General features: G+C 46.1%; 1 protein-coding gene and 29 non-coding genes across 30 annotated transcripts in view; 17 read left to right on the top strand and 13 right to left on the bottom strand.

Moving 5' to 3' along the window:
* Positions 1 to 19,322, bottom strand: part of LOC141332094 (cytochrome P450 2K1-like) — a 393,810-nt gene that overhangs the window by 12,018 nt on the left and 362,470 nt on the right. The window lies entirely within an intron of this gene.
* Positions 1,683 to 1,798, top strand: LOC141288792 (U5 spliceosomal RNA). The gene has a single exon (XR_012339741.1). It is a non-coding gene; the product is annotated as a U5 spliceosomal RNA (small nuclear RNA).
* Positions 2,304 to 2,375, top strand: trnar-ucu (transfer RNA arginine (anticodon UCU)). Its single transcript has one exon. It is a non-coding gene; the product is annotated as a tRNA-Arg (tRNA).
* On the bottom strand, positions 2,479 to 2,550 carry trnad-guc (transfer RNA aspartic acid (anticodon GUC)). Its single transcript has one exon. It is a non-coding gene; the product is annotated as a tRNA-Asp (tRNA).
* LOC141286913 (U5 spliceosomal RNA) lies at positions 3,590 to 3,705 on the top strand. Its single transcript, XR_012339374.1, has one exon. It is a non-coding gene; the product is annotated as a U5 spliceosomal RNA (small nuclear RNA).
* Positions 4,211 to 4,282, top strand: trnar-ucu (transfer RNA arginine (anticodon UCU)). Its single transcript has one exon. It is a non-coding gene; the product is annotated as a tRNA-Arg (tRNA).
* On the bottom strand, positions 4,386 to 4,457 carry trnad-guc (transfer RNA aspartic acid (anticodon GUC)). Its single transcript has one exon. It is a non-coding gene; the product is annotated as a tRNA-Asp (tRNA).
* trnag-gcc (transfer RNA glycine (anticodon GCC)) lies at positions 5,028 to 5,098 on the bottom strand. Its single transcript has one exon. It is a non-coding gene; the product is annotated as a tRNA-Gly (tRNA).
* LOC141286920 (U5 spliceosomal RNA) lies at positions 5,498 to 5,613 on the top strand. The gene has a single exon (XR_012339375.1). It is a non-coding gene; the product is annotated as a U5 spliceosomal RNA (small nuclear RNA).
* On the bottom strand, positions 6,294 to 6,365 carry trnad-guc (transfer RNA aspartic acid (anticodon GUC)). Its single transcript has one exon. It is a non-coding gene; the product is annotated as a tRNA-Asp (tRNA).
* trnag-gcc (transfer RNA glycine (anticodon GCC)) lies at positions 6,936 to 7,006 on the bottom strand. Its single transcript has one exon. It is a non-coding gene; the product is annotated as a tRNA-Gly (tRNA).
* LOC141286927 (U5 spliceosomal RNA) lies at positions 7,406 to 7,521 on the top strand. The gene has a single exon (XR_012339376.1). It is a non-coding gene; the product is annotated as a U5 spliceosomal RNA (small nuclear RNA).
* trnar-ucu (transfer RNA arginine (anticodon UCU)) lies at positions 8,027 to 8,098 on the top strand. Its single transcript has one exon. It is a non-coding gene; the product is annotated as a tRNA-Arg (tRNA).
* Positions 8,202 to 8,273, bottom strand: trnad-guc (transfer RNA aspartic acid (anticodon GUC)). Its single transcript has one exon. It is a non-coding gene; the product is annotated as a tRNA-Asp (tRNA).
* Positions 9,314 to 9,429, top strand: LOC141286934 (U5 spliceosomal RNA). The gene has a single exon (XR_012339377.1). It is a non-coding gene; the product is annotated as a U5 spliceosomal RNA (small nuclear RNA).
* On the top strand, positions 9,935 to 10,006 carry trnar-ucu (transfer RNA arginine (anticodon UCU)). The gene has a single exon. It is a non-coding gene; the product is annotated as a tRNA-Arg (tRNA).
* On the bottom strand, positions 10,110 to 10,181 carry trnad-guc (transfer RNA aspartic acid (anticodon GUC)). Its single transcript has one exon. It is a non-coding gene; the product is annotated as a tRNA-Asp (tRNA).
* On the bottom strand, positions 10,751 to 10,821 carry trnag-gcc (transfer RNA glycine (anticodon GCC)). The gene has a single exon. It is a non-coding gene; the product is annotated as a tRNA-Gly (tRNA).
* Positions 11,221 to 11,336, top strand: LOC141286946 (U5 spliceosomal RNA). The gene has a single exon (XR_012339379.1). It is a non-coding gene; the product is annotated as a U5 spliceosomal RNA (small nuclear RNA).
* trnar-ucu (transfer RNA arginine (anticodon UCU)) lies at positions 11,842 to 11,913 on the top strand. Its single transcript has one exon. It is a non-coding gene; the product is annotated as a tRNA-Arg (tRNA).
* Positions 13,129 to 13,244, top strand: LOC141286953 (U5 spliceosomal RNA). The gene has a single exon (XR_012339380.1). It is a non-coding gene; the product is annotated as a U5 spliceosomal RNA (small nuclear RNA).
* Positions 13,750 to 13,821, top strand: trnar-ucu (transfer RNA arginine (anticodon UCU)). The gene has a single exon. It is a non-coding gene; the product is annotated as a tRNA-Arg (tRNA).
* On the bottom strand, positions 13,925 to 13,996 carry trnad-guc (transfer RNA aspartic acid (anticodon GUC)). The gene has a single exon. It is a non-coding gene; the product is annotated as a tRNA-Asp (tRNA).
* On the top strand, positions 15,036 to 15,151 carry LOC141286960 (U5 spliceosomal RNA). The gene has a single exon (XR_012339381.1). It is a non-coding gene; the product is annotated as a U5 spliceosomal RNA (small nuclear RNA).
* On the top strand, positions 15,657 to 15,728 carry trnar-ucu (transfer RNA arginine (anticodon UCU)). The gene has a single exon. It is a non-coding gene; the product is annotated as a tRNA-Arg (tRNA).
* trnad-guc (transfer RNA aspartic acid (anticodon GUC)) lies at positions 15,832 to 15,903 on the bottom strand. Its single transcript has one exon. It is a non-coding gene; the product is annotated as a tRNA-Asp (tRNA).
* On the bottom strand, positions 16,473 to 16,543 carry trnag-gcc (transfer RNA glycine (anticodon GCC)). The gene has a single exon. It is a non-coding gene; the product is annotated as a tRNA-Gly (tRNA).
* Positions 16,943 to 17,058, top strand: LOC141286967 (U5 spliceosomal RNA). Its single transcript, XR_012339382.1, has one exon. It is a non-coding gene; the product is annotated as a U5 spliceosomal RNA (small nuclear RNA).
* On the top strand, positions 17,564 to 17,635 carry trnar-ucu (transfer RNA arginine (anticodon UCU)). Its single transcript has one exon. It is a non-coding gene; the product is annotated as a tRNA-Arg (tRNA).
* Positions 17,739 to 17,810, bottom strand: trnad-guc (transfer RNA aspartic acid (anticodon GUC)). Its single transcript has one exon. It is a non-coding gene; the product is annotated as a tRNA-Asp (tRNA).

Below are 19,322 nucleotides of genomic sequence, written 5' to 3' on the forward strand. Positions count from 1 at the left end.
CTATTAAAAAGTCTCAACAAAAAAGGAAGCATAAAAACAATTATTAAGAGTAAAATAAAAATAATCTGACAATTCCACTGCATTGTTTATTCATGTTGCAATGCATGCTGGGATACATGGGAGGGTCTTTTACCAAACTTGTACCCAGCATGCATTGCAACATGACACATATTGTTGAGATTCATATACAGATTCTTGATGTTTTTGGATTTGAAGGTGATACAGATGAAAACTTTTTGAGGACTAAATGAAATACAAAGTATCTAATCTTCGTGATTTATGAAAAACAGTTACTTGTGAAGCTATAGAGACTGCTATAATAACACAACACCCATCAAATCAGGACTATTTTTTTTTCTTCTTTGACTTTGATGGCTAAGCTTCATGTGTTATATATTTACACAATTAAAGCTAGCACCACTGACAGCAGCATGTGACGGGTCAAGATCCCAACCAAAGGAAACCCTGGTCTCATTGATGGTGATTTCACATGAAACAAAACATCTACACGTTTGTTAGTTCTCAATAAGAGCTTCTCTAGAAGTCTGACAGAAGTCAATCTGGTTAGTAATGAGTGAAGCTGGTCAATCTGTTTGTGGAGTTGTTGAATCAGATCTTGAGAGGTTTAATGTATTGTTTTATTTGAGTTGATTTCCTCTAAGGCTGTGGTTGAAGTCAGCTGTAGTTCTTGTGTTTCTCTTTCCATTGATGATTCAGCAGGTGTTGATCATTAATGATCAATCATCACATAATGATCTCATTAACTCCAACACTGTGTCAATGCTACTTGAACACTCTGTAGTGTGGAAACACATGAACACTGAGCAGTGCTTGTTTAACACTGGGAATAATTACATAAACCTTACCTGTTTCATTCACGTATCACTGATGCATATGAATCACATTAAGTTTATTAATATGTTTATATTAAAACTATGTAATCCAAATACATGGAAAATTAGCATTTAATTGAATTACATAAAGTTTATTTTTAGACCGAATTATTTTTTTGAGTGTATAGATAAAGTGAACAAGTTTTATAGGCATTTGACGAATATAGACGGACTAATGAGTTTCTGAAAAGATTCGGCAGGGAACGGGGGTTGGTCGGTATGCAAAGGTTGGAGCTCCTTCAAGTAAATCAGGCTTCATTTTAAAGAACCTTACACACATGCAAGCACACACACAACTTAATTAAAAGCACTCCGTTCCTGCATTGGCCGGGAATCGGACCCGGGTCTCCCGCGTGGCAGGCGAGAAATCTACCACTGAACCACCAATGCTCGGCTGGGAGAACTTCGGCCTTCACATTGCCCTGGATTTAGTAATGGTGCGTAACTGTTACACGTCAAATCCAGGTAAAGGGGGGTTGGGTCAATATGCAAAGTTTGGAGCTCCTTCTAGCAAATCAGGCTTGGCCTTCAAGGCTCATTTTAAAGAATCCCACACACATGCAAACACACACCCCTTACTTAAAAGAACTCTGTTCCTGCATTTGCCAGGGAATCAGAGCCAGGCCTCCTGTGTGGCAGGCGAGAATGGATGATGGAAGAGATTTTTTAACTTTTACTCCTCCCATTTGGAGTGAGGGGGAGATGAAAATCTTATCGGCACCCTAGATTACCCTTTGTGAGTATAGTGGTTTACCACAGGGAGCGCACATGCTCAAGCGCATGGGCACACAACTCGAGTTTCTCTTCATAGACACATAAATCTTTCGCCTTTTACTAAAGATTTCCGTGGAGGGGAACCTTTCCGAGTGACCTGTATTTTTGGGTGCTCTGCTCACAGCAGAGCTGCACTGCAGTTTCAATAGCAGACTAAATCTGACCACACACCAATGTGCATTGGAGCAAAGCGTGCTTTCTCGTGGACCGTGTTTGCAGCCTTTGCGCTTCCTGTGTCGCAACTTCACATTTTTTTTCAGCCAGCATGGAAAGACAGCACTCTCATGACATGATGGGATCCAAACCTTGGGCTTCAGCTACTTTGGCCCTGTCAGTGACTTATGTACTTCCAGCATTCTTTTCTGCTCACAACAGAGCTGTATTGGAGTGTCAAGAGTAAAACTGGCCACCAGCCAATGGGCGGTGGAACGAAGCGCGCCTCACCACGTTCTGTACTTGCGGCCTTTGCGCTTTCTGCGTCGCAGCTCCAGATTTCTTTAGCCCGCATGGAAAGACAGCACTCTCTCGTACATGACGGGATACAAACAAAGATGGCTTCAGCTCCTTTTGCCCTATCAGTGACTTGTGCATTTCAAGCATTCTTTTCAGATGGCTAAAAGCTGGAGTCGGGAACTTGCGTTGGTGGTATAGTGGTGAGCATAGCTGCCTTCTAAGCAGTTGACCCGGGTTAGATTCCCGGCCAACGCATTTGTTTTGGCTCTGGCTGACGTTGAAGCAGAACTCCTTCTGTGACCTCTGTCAGCACCAAAATCTTTTGGATGAGTCGTTCAGCAGCAGCAAAGAGCTGGGTCTCCCCGTCGGGGAATCGAACCCCGGTCTTCCGCGTGACAGGCGGAGATACTGTCCACTATACTAACGAGGAGCTGTACCCGCTGTTCTCCGCCCCCAGCCGACTTGACTTCACCGACATCAGCATAAGGAGCCACTACTCCATGAAAAAAACAAATCAACCTGCCTTGATCTTATTGAGTCTCCCAATATCTTGAATGCTACACATTACAGGGGGTCCTCATTTGGACCACTTTACTATTATTACTATTTTTTTTTACTTTTCATAATGGGAACATGAAGAAAAGGATGAGAAATCATGTGGCAGTAACATCGCATTTACGTGGATCATATCGCCCACTGCTAGAATTCTACCACTGAACCACCAATGCTCGGAAAGGAGGGAGAACGTTTGGAATTAACACCGCATTTACGAGTATATTGCCCACTGCTAAACTTCGTCAACCTATAGATAAAGTGAACAAGTTTTATAGGCATTTGACGAATATAGACGGACTAATGAGTTTCTGAAAAGATTCGGCAGGGAACGGGGGTTGGTCGGTATGCAAAGGTTGGAGCTCCTTCAAGTAAATCAGGCTTCATTTTAAAGAACCTTACACACATGCAAGCACACACACAACTTAATTAAAAGCACTCCGTTCCTGCATTGGCCGGGAATCGGACCCGGGTCTACCGCGTGGCAGGCGAGAATTCTACCACTGAACCACCAATGCTCGGCTGGGAGACTTTTGGCCTTCACATTGCCCTGGATTTAGTAATGGTGCGTAACTGTTACACGTCAAATCCAGGTAAAGGGGGGTTGGGTCAATATGCAAAGTTTGGAGCTCCTTCTAGCAAATCAGGCTTGGCCTTCAAGGCTCATTTTAAAGAATCCCACACCCATGCAAACACACACCCCTTACTTAAAAGAACTCTGTTCCTGCATTTGCCCGGGAATCAGAGCCAGGCCTCCTGTGTGGCAGGCGAGAATGGATGATGGAAGAGACTTTTTAACTTTTACTCCTCCCATTTGGAGTGAGGGGGAGATGAAAATCTTATCGGCACCCTAGATTACCCTTTGTGAGTATAGTGGTTTACCACAGGGAGCGCACATGCTCAAGCGCATGGGCACACAACTCGAGTTTCTCTTCATAGACGCATAAATCTTTCGCCTTTTACTAAAGATTTCCGTGGAGGGGAACCTTTCCGAGTGACCTGTATTTTTGGGTGCTCTGCTCACAGCAGAGCTGCACTGCAGTTTCAATAGCAGACTAAATCTGACCACACACCAATGTGCATTGGAGCAAAGCGTGCTTTCTTGTGGACCGTGTTTGCAGCCTTTGCGCTTCCTGTGTCGCAACTTCACATTTTTTTTCAGCCAGCATGGAAAGACAGCACTCTCATGACATGATGGGATCCAAACCTTGGGCTTCAGCTACTTTGGCCCTGTCAGTGACTTATGTACTTCCAGCATTCTTTTCTGCTCACAACAGAGCTGTATTGGAGTGTCAAGAGTAAAACTGGCCACCAGCCAATGGGCGGTGGAACGAAGCGCGCCTCACCACGTTCTGTACTTGCGGCCTTTGCGCTTTCTGCGTCGCAGCTCCAGATTTCTTTAGCCCGCATGGAAAGACAGCACTCTCTCGTACATGACGGGATACAAACAAAGATGGCTTCAGCTCCTTTTGCCCTATCAGTGACTTGTGCATTTCAAGCATTCTTTTCAGATGGCTAAAAGCTGTAGTCGGGAACTTGCGTTGGTGGTATAGTGGTGAGCATAGCTGCCTTCTAAGCAGTTGACCCGGGTTTGATTCCCGGCCAACGCATTTGTTTTGGCTCTGGCTGACGTTGAAGCAGAACTCCTTCTGTGACCTCTGTCAGCACCAAAATCTTTTGGATGAGTCGTTCAGCAGCAGCAAAGAGCTGGGTCTCCCCGTCGGGGAATCGAACCCCGGTCTTCCGCGTGACAGGCGGAGATACTGTCCACTATACTAACGAGGAGCTGTACCCGCTGTTCTCCGCCCCCAGCCGACTTGACTTCACCGACATCAGCATAAGGAGCCACTACTCCATGAAAAAAACAAATCAACCTGCCTTGATCTTATTGAGTCTCCCAATATCTTGAATGCTACACATTACAGGGGGTCCTCATTTGGACCACTTTACTATTATTACTATTTTTTTTTTACTTTTCATAATGGGAACATGAAAAAAAGGATGGGAAATCATGTGGCAGTAACATCGCATTTACGTGGATCATATCGCCCACTGCTAGAATTCTACCACTGAACCACCAATGCTCGGAAAGGAGGGAGAACGTTTGGAATTAACACCGCATTTACGAGTATATTGCCCACTGCTAAACTTCGTCAACCTATAGATAAAGTGAACAAGTTTTATAGGCATTTGACGAATATAGACGGACTAATGAGTTTCTGAAAAGATTCGGCAGGGAACGGGGGTTGGTCGGTATGCAAAGGTTGGAGCTCCTTCAAGTAAATCAGGCTTCATTTTAAAGAACCTTACACACATGCAAGCACACACACAACTTAATTAAAAGCACTCCGTTCCTGCATTGGCCGGGAATCGGACCCGGGTCTCCCGCGTGGCAGGCGAGAATTCTACCACTGAACCACCAATGCTCGGCTGGGAGACTTTCGGCCTTCACATTGCCCTGGATTTAGTAATGGTGCGTAACTGTTACACGTCAAATCCAGGTAAAGGGGGGTTGGGTCAATATGCAAAGTTTGGAGCTCCTTCTAGCAAATCAGGCTTGGCCTTCAAGGCTCATTTTAAAGAATCCCACACACATGCAAACACACACCCCTTACTTAAAAGAACTCTGTTCCTGCATTTGCCCGGGAATCAGAGCCAGGCCTCCTGTGTGGCAGGCGAGAATGGATGATGGAAGAGACTTTTTAACTTTTACTCCTCCCATTTGGAGTGAGGGGGAGATGAAAATCTTATCGGCACCCTAGATTACCCTTTGTGAGTATAGTGGTTTACCACAGGGAGCGCACATGCTCAAGCGCATGGGCACACAACTCGAGTTTCTCTTCATAGACGCATAAATCTTTCGCCTTTTACTAAAGATTTCCGTGGAGGGGAACCTTTCCGAGTGACCTGTATTTTTGGGTGCTCTGCTCACAGCAGAGCTGCACTGCAGTTTCAATAGCAGACTAAATCTGACCACACACCAATGTGCATTGGAGCAAAGCGTGCTTTCTTGTGGACCGTGTTTGCAGCCTTTGCGCTTCCTGTGTCGCAACTTCACATTTTTTTTCAGCCAGCATGGAAAGACAGCACTCTCATGACATGATGGGATCCAAACCTTGGGCTTCAGCTACTTTGGCCCTGTCAGTGACTTATGTACTTCCAGCATTCTTTTCTGCTCACAACAGAGCTGTACTGGAGTGTCAAGAGTAAAACTGGCCACCAGCCAATGGGCGGTGGAACGAAGCGCGCCTCACCACGTTCTGTACTTGCGGCCTTTGCGCTTTCTGCGTCGCAGCTCCAGATTTCTTTAGCCCGCATGGAAAGACAGCACTCTCTCGTACATGACGGGATACAAACAAAGATGGCTTCAGCTCCTTTTGCCCTATCAGTGACTTGTGCATTTCAAGCATTCTTTTCAGATGGCTAAAAGCTGTAGTCGGGAACTTGCGTTGGTGGTATAGTGGTGAGCATAGCTGCCTTCCAAGCAGTTGACCCGGGTTTGATTCCCGGCCAACGCATTTGTTTTGGCTCTGGCTGACGTTGAAGCAGAACTCCTTCTGTGACCTCTGTCAGCACCAAAATCTTTTGGATGAGTCGTTCAGCAGCAGCAAAGAGCTGGGTCTCCCCGTCGGGGAATCGAACCCCGGTCTTCCGCGTGACAGGCGGAGATACTGTCCACTATACTAACGAGGAGCTGTACCCGCTGTGCTTCGCCCCCAGCCGACTTGACTTCACCGACATCAGCATAAGGAGCCACTACTCCATGAAAAAAACAAATCAACCTGCCTTGATCTTATTGAGTCTCCCAATATCTTGAATGCTACACATTACAGGGGGTCCTCATTTGGACCACTTTACTATTATTACTATTTTTTTTTTACTTTTCATAATGGGAACATGAAAAAAAGGATGGGAAATCATGTGGCAGTAACATCGCATTTACGTGGATCATATCGCCCACTGCTAGAATTCTACCACTGAACCACCAATGCTCGGAAAGGAGGGAGAACGTTTGGAATTAACACCGCATTTACGAGTATATTGCCCACTGCTAAACTTCGTCAACCTATAGATAAAGTGAACAAGTTTTATAGGCATTTGACGAATATAGACGGACTAATGAGTTTCTGAAAAGATTCGGCAGGGAACGGGGGTTGGTCGGTATGCAAAGGTTGGAGCTCCTTCAAGTAAATCAGGCTTCATTTTAAAGAACCTTACACACATGCAAGCACACACACAACTTAATTAAAAGCACTCCGTTCCTGCATTGGCCGGGAATCGGACCCGGGTCTCCCGCGTGGCAGGCGAGAATTCTACCACTGAACCACCAATGCTCGGCTGGGAGACTTTCGGCCTTCACATTGCCCTGGATTTAGTAATGGTGCGTAACTGTTACACGTCAAATCCAGGTAAAGGGGGGTTGGGTCAATATGCAAAGTTTGGAGCTCCTTCTAGCAAATCAGGCTTGGCCTTCAAGGCTCATTTTAAAGAATCCCACACACATGCAAACACACACCCCTTACTTAAAAGAACTCTGTTCCTGCATTTGCCCGGGAATCAGAGCCAGGCCTCCTGTGTGGCAGGCGAGAATGGATGATGGAAGAGACTTTTTAACTTTTACTCCTCCCATTTGGAGTGAGGGGGAGATGAAAATCTTATCGGCACCCTAGATTACCCTTTGTGAGTATAGTGGTTTACCACAGGGAGCGCACATGCTCAAGCGCATGGGCACACAACTCGAGTTTCTCTTCATAGACGCATAAATCTTTCGCCTTTTACTAAAGATTTCCGTGGAGGGGAACCTTTCCGAGTGACCTGTATTTTTGGGTGCTCTGCTCACAGCAGAGCTGCACTGCAGTTTCAATAGCAGACTAAATCTGACCACACACCAATGTGCATTGGAGCAAAGCGTGCTTTCTTGTGGACCGTGTTTGCAGCCTTTGCGCTTCCTGTGTCGCAACTTCACATTTTTTTTCAGCCAGCATGGAAAGACAGCACTCTCATGACATGATGGGATCCAAACCTTGGGCTTCAGCTACTTTGGCCCTGTCAGTGACTTATGTACTTCCAGCATTCTTTTCTGCTCACAACAGAGCTGTATTGGAGTGTCAAGAGTAAAACTGGCCACCAGCCAATGGGCGGTGGAACGAAGCGCGCCTCACCACGTTCTGTACTTGCGGCCTTTGCGCTTTCTGCGTCGCAGCTCCAGATTTCTTTAGCCCGCATGGAAAGACAGCACTCTCTCGTACATGACGGGATACAAACAAAGATGGCTTCAGCTCCTTTTGCCCTATCAGTGACTTGTGCATTTCAAGCATTCTTTTCAGATGGCTAAAAGCTGGAGTCGGGAACTTGCGTTGGTGGTATAGTGGTGAGCATAGCTGCCTTCTAAGCAGTTGACCCGGGTTCGATTCCCGGCCAACGCATTTGTTTTGGCTCTGGCTGACGTTGAAGCAGAACTCCTTCTGTGACCTCTGTCAGCACCAAAATCTTTTGGATGAGTCGTTCAGCAGCAGCAAAGAGCTGGGTCTCCCCGTCGGGGAATCGAACCCCGGTCTTCCGCGTGACAGGCGGAGATACTGTCCACTATACTAACGAGGAGCTGTACCCGCTGTTCTCCGCCCCCAGCCGACTTGACTTCACCGACATCAGCATAAGGAGCCACTACTCCATGAAAAAAACAAATCAACCTGCCTTGATCTTATTGAGTCTCCCAATATCTTGAATGCTACACATTACAGGGGGTCCTCATTTGGACCACTTTACTATTATTACTATTTTTTTTTTACTTTTCATAATGGGAACATGAAAAAAAGGATGGGAAATCATGTGGCAGTAACATCGCATTTACGTGGATCATATCGCCCACTGCTAGAATTCTACCACTGAACCACCAATGCTCGGAAAGGAGGGAGAACGTTTGGAATTAACACCGCATTTACGAGTATATTGCCCACTGCTAAACTTCGTCAACCTATAGATAAAGTGAACAAGTTTTATAGGCATTTGACGAATATAGACGGACTAATGAGTTTCTGAAAAGATTCGGCAGGGAACGGGGGTTGGTCGGTATGCAAAGGTTGGAGCTCCTTCAAGTAAATCAGGCTTCATTTTAAAGAACCTTACACACATGCAAGCACACACACAACTTAATTAAAAGCACTCCGTTCCTGCATTGGCCAGGAATCGGACCCGGGTCTCCCGCGTGGCCGGCGAGAAATCTACCACTGAACCACCAATGCTCGGCTGGGAGAACTTCGGCCTTCACATTGCCCTGGATTTAGTAATGGTGCGTAACTGTTACACGTCAAATCCAGGTAAAGGGGGGTTGGGTCAATATGCAAAGTTTGGAGCTCCTTCTAGCAAATCAGGCTTGGCCTTCAAGGCTCATTTTAAAGAATCCCACACACATGCAAACACACACCCCTTACTTAAAAGAACTCTGTTCCTGCATTTGCCAGGGAATCAGAGCCAGGCCTCCTGTGTGGCAGGCGAGAATGGATGATGGAAGAGACTTTTTAACTTTTACTCCTCCCATTTGGAGTGAGGGGGAGATGAAAATCTTATCGGCACCCTAGATTACCCTTTGTGAGTATAGTGGTTTACCACAGGGAGCGCACATGCTCAAGCGCATGGGCACACAACTCGAGTTTCTCTTCATAGACGCATAAATCTTTCGCCTTTTACTAAAGATTTCCGTGGAGGGGAACCTTTCCGAGTGACCTGTATTTTTGGGTGCTCTGCTCACAGCAGAGCTGCACTGCAGTTTCAATAGCAGACTAAATCTGACCACACACCAATGTGCATTGGAGCAAAGCGTGCTTTCTCGTGGACCGTGTTTGCAGCCTTTGCGCTTCCTGTGTCGCAACTTCACATTTTTTTTCAGCCAGCATGGAAAGACAGCACTCTCATGACATGATGGGATCCAAACCTTGGGCTTCAGCTACTTTGGCCCTGTCAGTGACTTATGTACTTCCAGCATTCTTTTCTGCTCACAACAGAGCTGTATTGGAGTGTCAAGAGTAAAACTGGCCACCAGCCAATGGGCGGTGGAACGAAGCGCGCCTCACCACGTTCTGTACTTGCGGCCTTTGCGCTTTCTGCGTCGCAGCTCCAGATTTCTTTAGCCCGCATGGAAAGACAGCACTCTCTCGTACATGACGGGATACAAACAAAGATGGCTTCAGCTCCTTTTGCCCTATCAGTGACTTGTGCATTTCAAGCATTCTTTTCAGATGGCTAAAAGCTGGAGTCGGGAACTTGCGTTGGTGGTATAGTGGTGAGCATAGCTGCCTTCTAAGCAGTTGACCCGGGTTCGATTCCCGGTCAACGCATTTGTTTTGGCTCTGGCTGACGTTGAAGCAGAACTCCTTCTGTGACCTCTGTCAGCACCAAAATCTTTTGGATGAGTCGTTCAGCAGCAGCAAAGAGCTGGGTCTCCCCGTCGGGGAATCGAACCCCGGTCTTCCGCGTGACAGGCGGAGATACTGTCCACTATACTAACGAGGAGCTGTACCCGCTGTTCTCCGCCCCCAGCCGACTTGACTTCACCGACATCAGCATAAGGAGCCACTACTCCATGAAAAAAACAAATCAACCTGCCTTGATCTTATTGAGTCTCCCAATATCTTGAATGCTACACATTACAGGGGGTCCTCATTTGGACCACTTTACTATTATTACTATTTTTTTTTACTTTTCATAATGGGAACATGAAAAAAAGGATGGGAAATCATGTGGCAGTAACATCGCATTTACGTGGATCATATCGCCCACTGCTAGAATTCTACCACTGAACCACCAATGCTCGGAAAGGAGGGAGAACGTTTGGAATTAACACCGCATTTACGAGTATATTGCCCACTGCTAAACTTCGTCAACCTATAGATAAAGTGAACAAGTTTTATAGGCATTTGACGAATATAGACGGACTAATGAGTTTCTGAAAAGATTCGGCAGGGAACGGGGGTTGGTCGGTATGCAAAGGTTGGAGCTCCTTCAAGTAAATCAGGCTTCATTTTAAAGAACCTTACACACATGCAAGCACACACACAACTTAATTAAAAGCACTCCGTTCCTGCATTGGCCGGGAATCGGACCCGGGTCTCCCGCGTGGCAGGCGAGAATTCTACCACTGAACCACCAATGCTCGGCTGGGAGACTTTCGGCCTTCACATTGCCCTGGATTTAGTAATGGTGCGTAACTGTTACACGTCAAATCCAGGTAAAGGGGGGTTGGGTCAATATGCAAAGTTTGGAGCTCCTTCTAGCAAATCAGGCTTGGCCTTCAAGGCTCATTTTAAAGAATCCCACACACATGCAAACACACACCCCTTACTTAAAAGAACTCTGTTCCTGCATTTGCCCGGGAATCAGAGCCAGGCCTCCTGTGTGGCAGGCGAGAATGGATGATGGAAGAGACTTTTTAACTTTTACTCCTCCCATTTGGAGTGAGGGGGAGATGAAAATCTTATCGGCACCCTAGATTACCCTTTGTGAGTATAGTGGTTTACCACAGGGAGCGCACATGCTCAAGCGCATGGGCACACAACTCGAGTTTCTCTTCATAGACGCATAAATCTTTCGCCTTTTACTAAAGATTTCCGTGGAGGGGAACCTTTCCGAGTGACCTGTATTTTTGGGTGCTCTGCTCACAGCAGAGCTGCACTGCAGTTTCAATAGCAGACTAAATCTGACCACACACCAATGTGCATTGGAGCAAAGCGTGCTTTCTTGTGGACCGTGTTTGCAGCCTTTGCGCTTCCTGTGTCGCAACTTCACATTTTTTTTCAGCCAGCATGGAAAGACAGCACTCTCATGACATGATGGGATCCAAACCTTGGGCTTCAGCTACTTTGGCCCTGTCAGTGACTTATGTACTTCCAGCATTCTTTTCTGCTCACAACAGAGCTGTATTGGAGTGTCAAGAGTAAAACTGGCCACCAGCCAATGGGCGGTGGAACGAAGCGCGCCTCACCACGTTCTGTACTTGCGGCCTTTGCGCTTTCTGCGTCGCAGCTCCAGATTTCTTTAGCCCGCATGGAAAGACAGCACTCTCTCGTACATGACGGGATACAAACAAAGATGGCTTCAGCTCCTTTTGCCCTATCAGTGACTTGTGCATTTCAAGCATTCTTTTCAGATGGCTAAAAGCTGGAGTCGGGAACTTGCGTTGGTGGTATAGTGGTGAGCATAGCTGCCTTCTAAGCAGTTGACCCGGGTTCGATTCCCGGCCAACGCATTTGTTTTGGCTCTGGCTGACGTTGAAGCAGAACTCCTTCTGTGACCTCTGTCAGCACCAAAATCTTTTGGATGAGTCGTTCAGCAGCAGCAAAGAGCTGGGTCTCCCCGTCGGGGAATCGAACCCCGGTCTTCCGCGTGACAGGCGGAGATACTGTCCACTATACTAACAAGGAGCTGTACCCGCTGTTCTCCGCCCCCAGCCGACTTGACTTCACCGACATCAGCATAAGGAGCCACTACTCCATGAAAAAAACAAATCAACCTGCCTTGATCTTATTGAGTCTCCCAATATCTTGAATGCTACACATTACAGGGGGTCCTCATTTGGACCACTTTACTATTATTACTATTTTTTTTTTACTTTTCATAATGGGAACATGAAAAAAAGGATGGGAAATCATGTGGCAGTAACATCGCATTTACGTGGATCATATCGCCCACTGCTAGAATTCTACCACTGAACCACCAATGCTCGGAAAGGAGGGAGAACGTTTGGAATTAACACCGCATTTACGAGTATATTGCCCACTGCTAAACTTCGTCAACCTATAGATAAAGTGAACAAGTTTTATAGGCATTTGACGAATATAGACGGACTAATGAGTTTCTGAAAAGATTCGGCAGGGAACGGGGGTTGGTCGGTATGCAAAGGTTGGAGCTCCTTCAAGTAAATCAGGCTTCATTTTAAAGAACCTTACACACATGCAAGCACACACACAACTTAATTAAAAGCACTCCGTTCCTGCATTGGCCAGGAATCGGACCCGGGTCTCCCGCGTGGCCGGCGAGAAATCTACCACTGAACCACCAATGCTCGGCTGGGAGAACTTCGGCCTTCACATTGCCCTGGATTTAGTAATGGTGCGTAACTGTTACACGTCAAATCCAGGTAAAGGGGGGTTGGGTCAATATGCAAAGTTTGGAGCTCCTTCTAGCAAATCAGGCTTGGCCTTCAAGGCTCATTTTAAAGAATCCCACACACATGCAAACACACACCCCTTACTTAAAAGAACTCTGTTCCTGCATTTGCCAGGGAATCAGAGCCAGGCCTCCTGTGTGGCAGGCGAGAATGGATGATGGAAGAGACTTTTTAACTTTTACTCCTCCCATTTGGAGTGAGGGGGAGATGAAAATCTTATCGGCACCCTAGATTACCCTTTGTGAGTATAGTGGTTTACCACAGGGAGCGCACATGCTCAAGCGCATGGGCACACAACTCGAGTTTCTCTTCATAGACGCATAAATCTTTCGCCTTTTACTAAAGATTTCCGTGGAGGGGAACCTTTCCGAGTGACCTGTATTTTTGGGTGCTCTGCTCACAGCAGAGCTGCACTGCAGTTTCAATAGCAGACTAAATCTGACCACACACCAATGTGCATTGGAGCAAAGCGTGCTTTCTCGTGGACCGTGTTTGCAGCCTTTGCGCTTCCTGTGTCGCAACTTCACATTTTTTTTCAGCCAGCATGGAAAGACAGCACTCTCATGACATGATGGGATCCAAACCTTGGGCTTCAGCTACTTTGGCCCTGTCAGTGACTTATGTACTTCCAGCATTCTTTTCTGCTCACAACAGAGCTGTATTGGAGTGTCAAGAGTAAAACTGGCCACCAGCCAATGGGCGGTGGAACGAAGCGCGCCTCACCACGTTCTGTACTTGCGGCCTTTGCGCTTTCTGCGTCGCAGCTCCAGATTTCTTTAGCCCGCATGGAAAGACAGCACTCTCTCGTACATGACGGGATACAAACAAAGATGGCTTCAGCTCCTTTTGCCCTATCAGTGACTTGTGCATTTCAAGCATTCTTTTCAGATGGCTAAAAGCTGGAGTCGGGAACTTGCGTTGGTGGTATAGTGGTGAGCATAGCTGCCTTCTAAGCAGTTGACCCGGGTTCGATTCCCGGCCAACGCATTTGTTTTGGCTCTGGCTGACGTTGAAGCGGAACTCCTTCTGTGACCTCTGTCAGCACCAAAATCTTTTGGATGAGTCGTTCAGCAGCAGCAAAGAGCTGGGTCTCCCCGTCGGGGAATCGAACCCCGGTCTTCCGCGTGACAGGCGGAGATACTGTCCACTATACTAACGAGGAGCTGTACCCGCTGTTCTCCGCCCCCAGCCGACTTGACTTCACCGACATCAGCATAAGGAGCCACTACTCCATGAAAAAAACAAATCAACCTGCCTTGATCTTATTGAGTCTCCCAATATCTTGAATGCTACACATTACAGGGGGTCCTCATTTGGACCACTTTACTATTATTACTATTTTTTTTTACTTTTCATAATGGGAACATGAAAAAAAGGATGGGAAATCATGTGGCAGTAACATCGCATTTACGTGGATCATATCGCCCACTGCTAGAATTCTACCACTGAACCACCAATGCTCGGAAAGGAGGGAGAACGTTTGGAATTAACACCGCATTTACGAGTATATTGCCCACTGCTAAACTTCGTCAACCTATAGATAAAGTGAACAAGTTTTATAGGCATTTGACGAATATAGACGGACTAATGAGTTTCTGAAAAGATTCGGCAGGGAACGGGGGTTGGTCGGTATGCAAAGGTTGGAGCTCCTTCAAGTAAATCAGGCTTCATTTTAAAGAACCTTACACACATGCAAGCACACACACAACTTAATTAAAAGCACTCCGTTCCTGCATTGGCCGGGAATCGGACCCGGGTCTCCCGCGTGGCAGGCGAGAAATCTACCACTGAACCACCAATGCTCGGCTGGGAGAACTTCGGCCTTCACATTGCCCTGGATTTAGTAATGGTGCGTAACTGTTACACGTCAAATCCAGGTAAAGGGGGGTTGGGTCAATATGCAAAGTTTGGAGCTCCTTCTAGCAAATCAGGCTTGGCCTTCAAGGCTCATTTTAAAGAATCCCACACACATGCAAACACACACCCCTTACTTAAAAGAACTCTGTTCCTGCATTTGCCCGGGAATCAGAGCCAGGCCTCCTGTGTGGCAGGCGAGAATGGATGATGGAAGAGACTTTTTAACTTTTACTCCTCCCATTTGGAGTGAGGGGGAGATGAAAATCTTATCGGCACCCTAGATTACCCTTTGTGAGTATAGTGGTTTACCACAGGGAGCGCACATGCTCAAGCGCATGGGCACACAACTCGAGTTTCTCTTCATAGACGCATAAATCTTTCGCCTTTTACTAAAGATTTCCGTGGAGGGGAACCTTTCCGAGTGACCTGTATTTTTGGGTGCTCTGCTCACAGCAGAGCTGCACTGCAGTTTCAATAGCAGACTAAATCTGACCACACACCAATGTGCATTGGAGCAAAGCGTGCTTTCTCGTGGACCGTGTTTGCAGCCTTTGCGCTTCCTGTGTCGCAACTTCACATTTTTTTTCAGCCAGCATGGAAAGACAGCACTCTCATGACATGATGGGATCCAAACCTTGGGCTTCAGCTACTTTGGCCCTGTCAGTGACTTATGTACTTCCAGCATTCTTTTCTGCTCACAACAGAGCTGTATTGGAGTGTCAAGAGTAAAACTGGCCACCAGCCAATGGGCGGTGGAACGAAGCGCGCCTCACCACGTTCTGTACTTGCGGCCTTTGCGCTTTCTGCGTCGCAGCTCCAGATTTCTTTAGCCCGCATGGAAAGACAGCACTCTCTCGTACATGACGGGATACAAACAAAGATGGCTTCAGCTCCTTTTGCCCTATCAGTGACTTGTGCATTTCAAGCATTCTTTTCAGATGGCTAAAAGCTGAAGTCGGGAACTTGCGTTGGTGGTATAGTGGTGAGCATAGCTGCCTTCTAAGCAGTTGACCCGGGTTCGATTCCCGGCCAACGCATTTGTTTTGGCTCTGGCTGACGTTGAAGCAGAACTCCTTCTGTGACCTCTGTCAGCACCAAAATCTTTTGGATGAGTCGTTCAGCAGCAGCAAAGAGCTGGGTCTCCCCGTCGGGGAATCGAACCCCGGTCTTCCGCGTGACAGGCGGAGATACTGTCCACTATACTAACGAGGAGCTGTACCCGCTGTTCTCCGCCCCCAGCCGACTTGACTTCACCGACATCAGCATAAGGAGCCACTACTCCATGAAAAAAACAAATCAACCTGCCTTGATCTTATTGAGTCTCCCAATATCTTGAATGCTACACATTACAGGGGGTCCTCATTTGGACCACTTTACTATTATTACTATTTTTTTTTACTTTTCATAATGGGAACATGAAAAAAAGGATGAGAAATCATGTGGCAGTAACATCGCATTTACGTGGATCATATCGCCCACTGCTAGAATTCTACCACTGAACCACCAATGCTCGGAAAGGAGGGAGAACGTTTGGAATTAACACCGCATTTACGAGTATATTGCCCACTGCTAAACTTCGTCAACCTATAGATAAAGTGAACAAGTTTTATAGGCATTTGACGAATATAGACGGACTAATGAGTTTCTGAAAAGATTCGGCAGGGAACGGGGGTTGGTCGGTATGCAAAGGTTGGAGCTCCTTCAAGTAAATCAGGCTTCATTTTAAAGAACCTTACACACATGCAAGCACACACACAACTTAATTAAAAGCACTCCGTTCCTGCATTGGCCGGGAATCGGACCCGGGTCTCCCGCGTGGCAGGCGAGAATTCTACCACTGAACCACCAATGCTCGGCTGGGAGACTTTCGGCCTTCACATTGCCCTGGATTTAGTAATGGTGCGTAACTGTTACACGTCAAATCCAGGTAAAGGGGGGTTGGGTCAATATGCAAAGTTTGGAGCTCCTTCTAGCAAATCAGGCTTGGCCTTCAAGGCTCATTTTAAAGAATCCCACACACATGCAAACACACACCCCTTACTTAAAAGAACTCTGTTCCTGCATTTGCCCGGGAATCAGAGCCAGGCCTCCTGTGTGGCAGGCGAGAATGGATGATGGAAGAGACTTTTTAACTTTTACTCCTCCCATTTGGAGTGAGGGGGAGATGAAAATCTTATCGGCACCCTAGATTACCCTTTGTGAGTATAGTGGTTTACCACAGGGAGCGCACATGCTCAAGCGCATGGGCACACAACTCGAGTTTCTCTTCATAGACGCATAAATCTTTCGCCTTTTACTAAAGATTTCCGTGGAGGGGAACCTTTCCGAGTGACCTGTATTTTTGGGTGCTCTGCTCACAGCAGAGCTGCACTGCAGTTTCAATAGCAGACTAAATCTGACCACACACCAATGTGCATTGGAGCAAAGCGTGCTTTCTCGTGGACCGTGTTTGCAGCCTTTGCGCTTCCTGTGTCGCAACTTCACATTTTTTTTCAGCCAGCATGGAAAGACAGCACTCTCATGACATGATGGGATCCAAACCTTGGGCTTCAGCTACTTTGGCCCTGTCAGTGACTTATGTACTTCCAGCATTCTTTTCTGCTCACAACAGAGCTGTATTGGAGTGTCAAGAGTAAAACTGGCCACCAGCCAATGGGCGGTGGAACGAAGCGCGCCTCACCACGTTCTGTACTTGCGGCCTTTGCGCTTTCTGCGTCGCAGCTCCAGATTTCTTTAGCCCGCATGGAAAGACAGCACTCTCTCGTACATGACGGGATACAAACAAAGATGGCTTCAGCTCCTTTTGCCCTATCAGTGACTTGTGCATTTCAAGCATTCTTTTCAGATGGCTAAAAGCTGGAGTCGGGAACTTGCGTTGGTGGTATAGTGGTGAGCATAGCTGCCTTCTAAGCAGTTGACCCGGGTTCGATTCCCGGCCAACGCATTTGTTTTGGCTCTGGCTGACGTTGAAGCAGAACTCCTTCTGTGACCTCTGTCAGCACCAAAATCTTTTGGATGAGTCGTTCAGCAGCAGCAAAGAGCTGGGTCTCCCCGTCGGGGAATCGAACCCCGGTCTTCCGCGTGACAGGCGGAGATACTGTCCACTATACTAACGAGGAGCTGTACCCGCTGTTCTCCGCCCCCAGCCGACTTGACTTCACCGACATCAGCATAAGGAGCCACTACTCCATGAAAAAAACAAATCAACCTGCCTTGATCTTATTGAGTCTCCCAATATCTTGAATGCTACACATTACAGGGGGTCCTCATTTGGACCACTTTACTATTATTACTATTTTTTTTTTACTTTTCATAATGGGAACATGAAAAAAAGGATGGGAAATCATGTGGCAGTAACATCGCATTTACGTGGATCATATCGCCCACTGCTAGAATTCTACCACTGAACCACCAATGCTCGGAAAGGAGGGAGAACGTTTGGAATTAACCCCGCATTTACGAGTATATTGCCCACTGCTAAACTTCGTCAACCTACACTCAAAAAAATAATTCGGTCTAAAAATAAACTTTATGTAATTCAATTAAATGCTAATTTTCCATGTATTTGGATTACATAGTTTTAATATAAACATATTAATAAACTTAATGTGATTCATATGCATCAGTGATACGTGAATGAAACAGGTAAGGTTTATGTAATTATTCCCAGTGTTAAACAAGCACTGCTCAGTGTTCATGTGTTTCCACACTACAGAGTGTTCAAGTAGCATTGACACAGTGTTGGAGTTAATGAGATCATTATGTGATGATTGATCATTAATGATCAACACCTGCTGAATCATCAATGGAAAGAGAAACACAAGAACTACAGCTGACTTCAACCACAGCCTTAGAGGAAATCAACTCAAATAAAACAATACATTAAACCTCTCAAGATCTGATTCAACAACTCCACAAACAGATTGACCAGCTTCACTCATTACTAACCAGATTGACTTCTGTCAGACTTCTAGAGAAGCTCTTATTGAGAACTAACAAACGTGTAGATGTTTTCTTTCATGTGAAATCACCATCAATGAGACCAGGGTTTCCTTTGGTTGGGATCTTGACCCGTCACATGCTAGATTTAATGTTGTGCTGATAGCTTTTGTTGTACTTAAATCAAACATGTTGAGCTTGGCCAACAAAGTATAAAAAAAAAAGTAGTGTTAGTGTGTCAATTTCTTTTGAAGTTGATTTGTTGCATAGATGGATGTTGTGTTACTTTAACATTAGGCCTACTTACAGCTTTACATTTATGTGTTGTATAAATCATATTAGCTGAATCTTTTTATCATACTTTGTGTGCTAAAAGTTTTCATCTGTTTCTTTCTAAAGACCACAGACATAATGAATCAGCATATGAATCTCAACAATGGTGATAATCAACAAAATGTTCAGATACATCTCTGAACATCTTAAAACAAGCTATTAAAAAGTCTCAACAAAAAAGGAAGCATAAAAACAATTATTAAGAGTAAAATAAAAATAATCTGACAATTCCACTGCATTGTTTATTCATGTTGCAATGCATGCTGGGATACATGGGAGGGTCTTTTACCAAACTTGTACCCAGCATGCATTGCAACATGACACATATTGTTGACCGTCACCATTGTTGAGATTCATAT

Source organism: Garra rufa, chromosome 1, assembly GCF_049309525.1.
Source record: "Garra rufa chromosome 1, GarRuf1.0, whole genome shotgun sequence".
In the NCBI taxonomy this organism is placed as follows: Eukaryota; Metazoa; Chordata; class Actinopteri; order Cypriniformes; family Cyprinidae; genus Garra; species Garra rufa.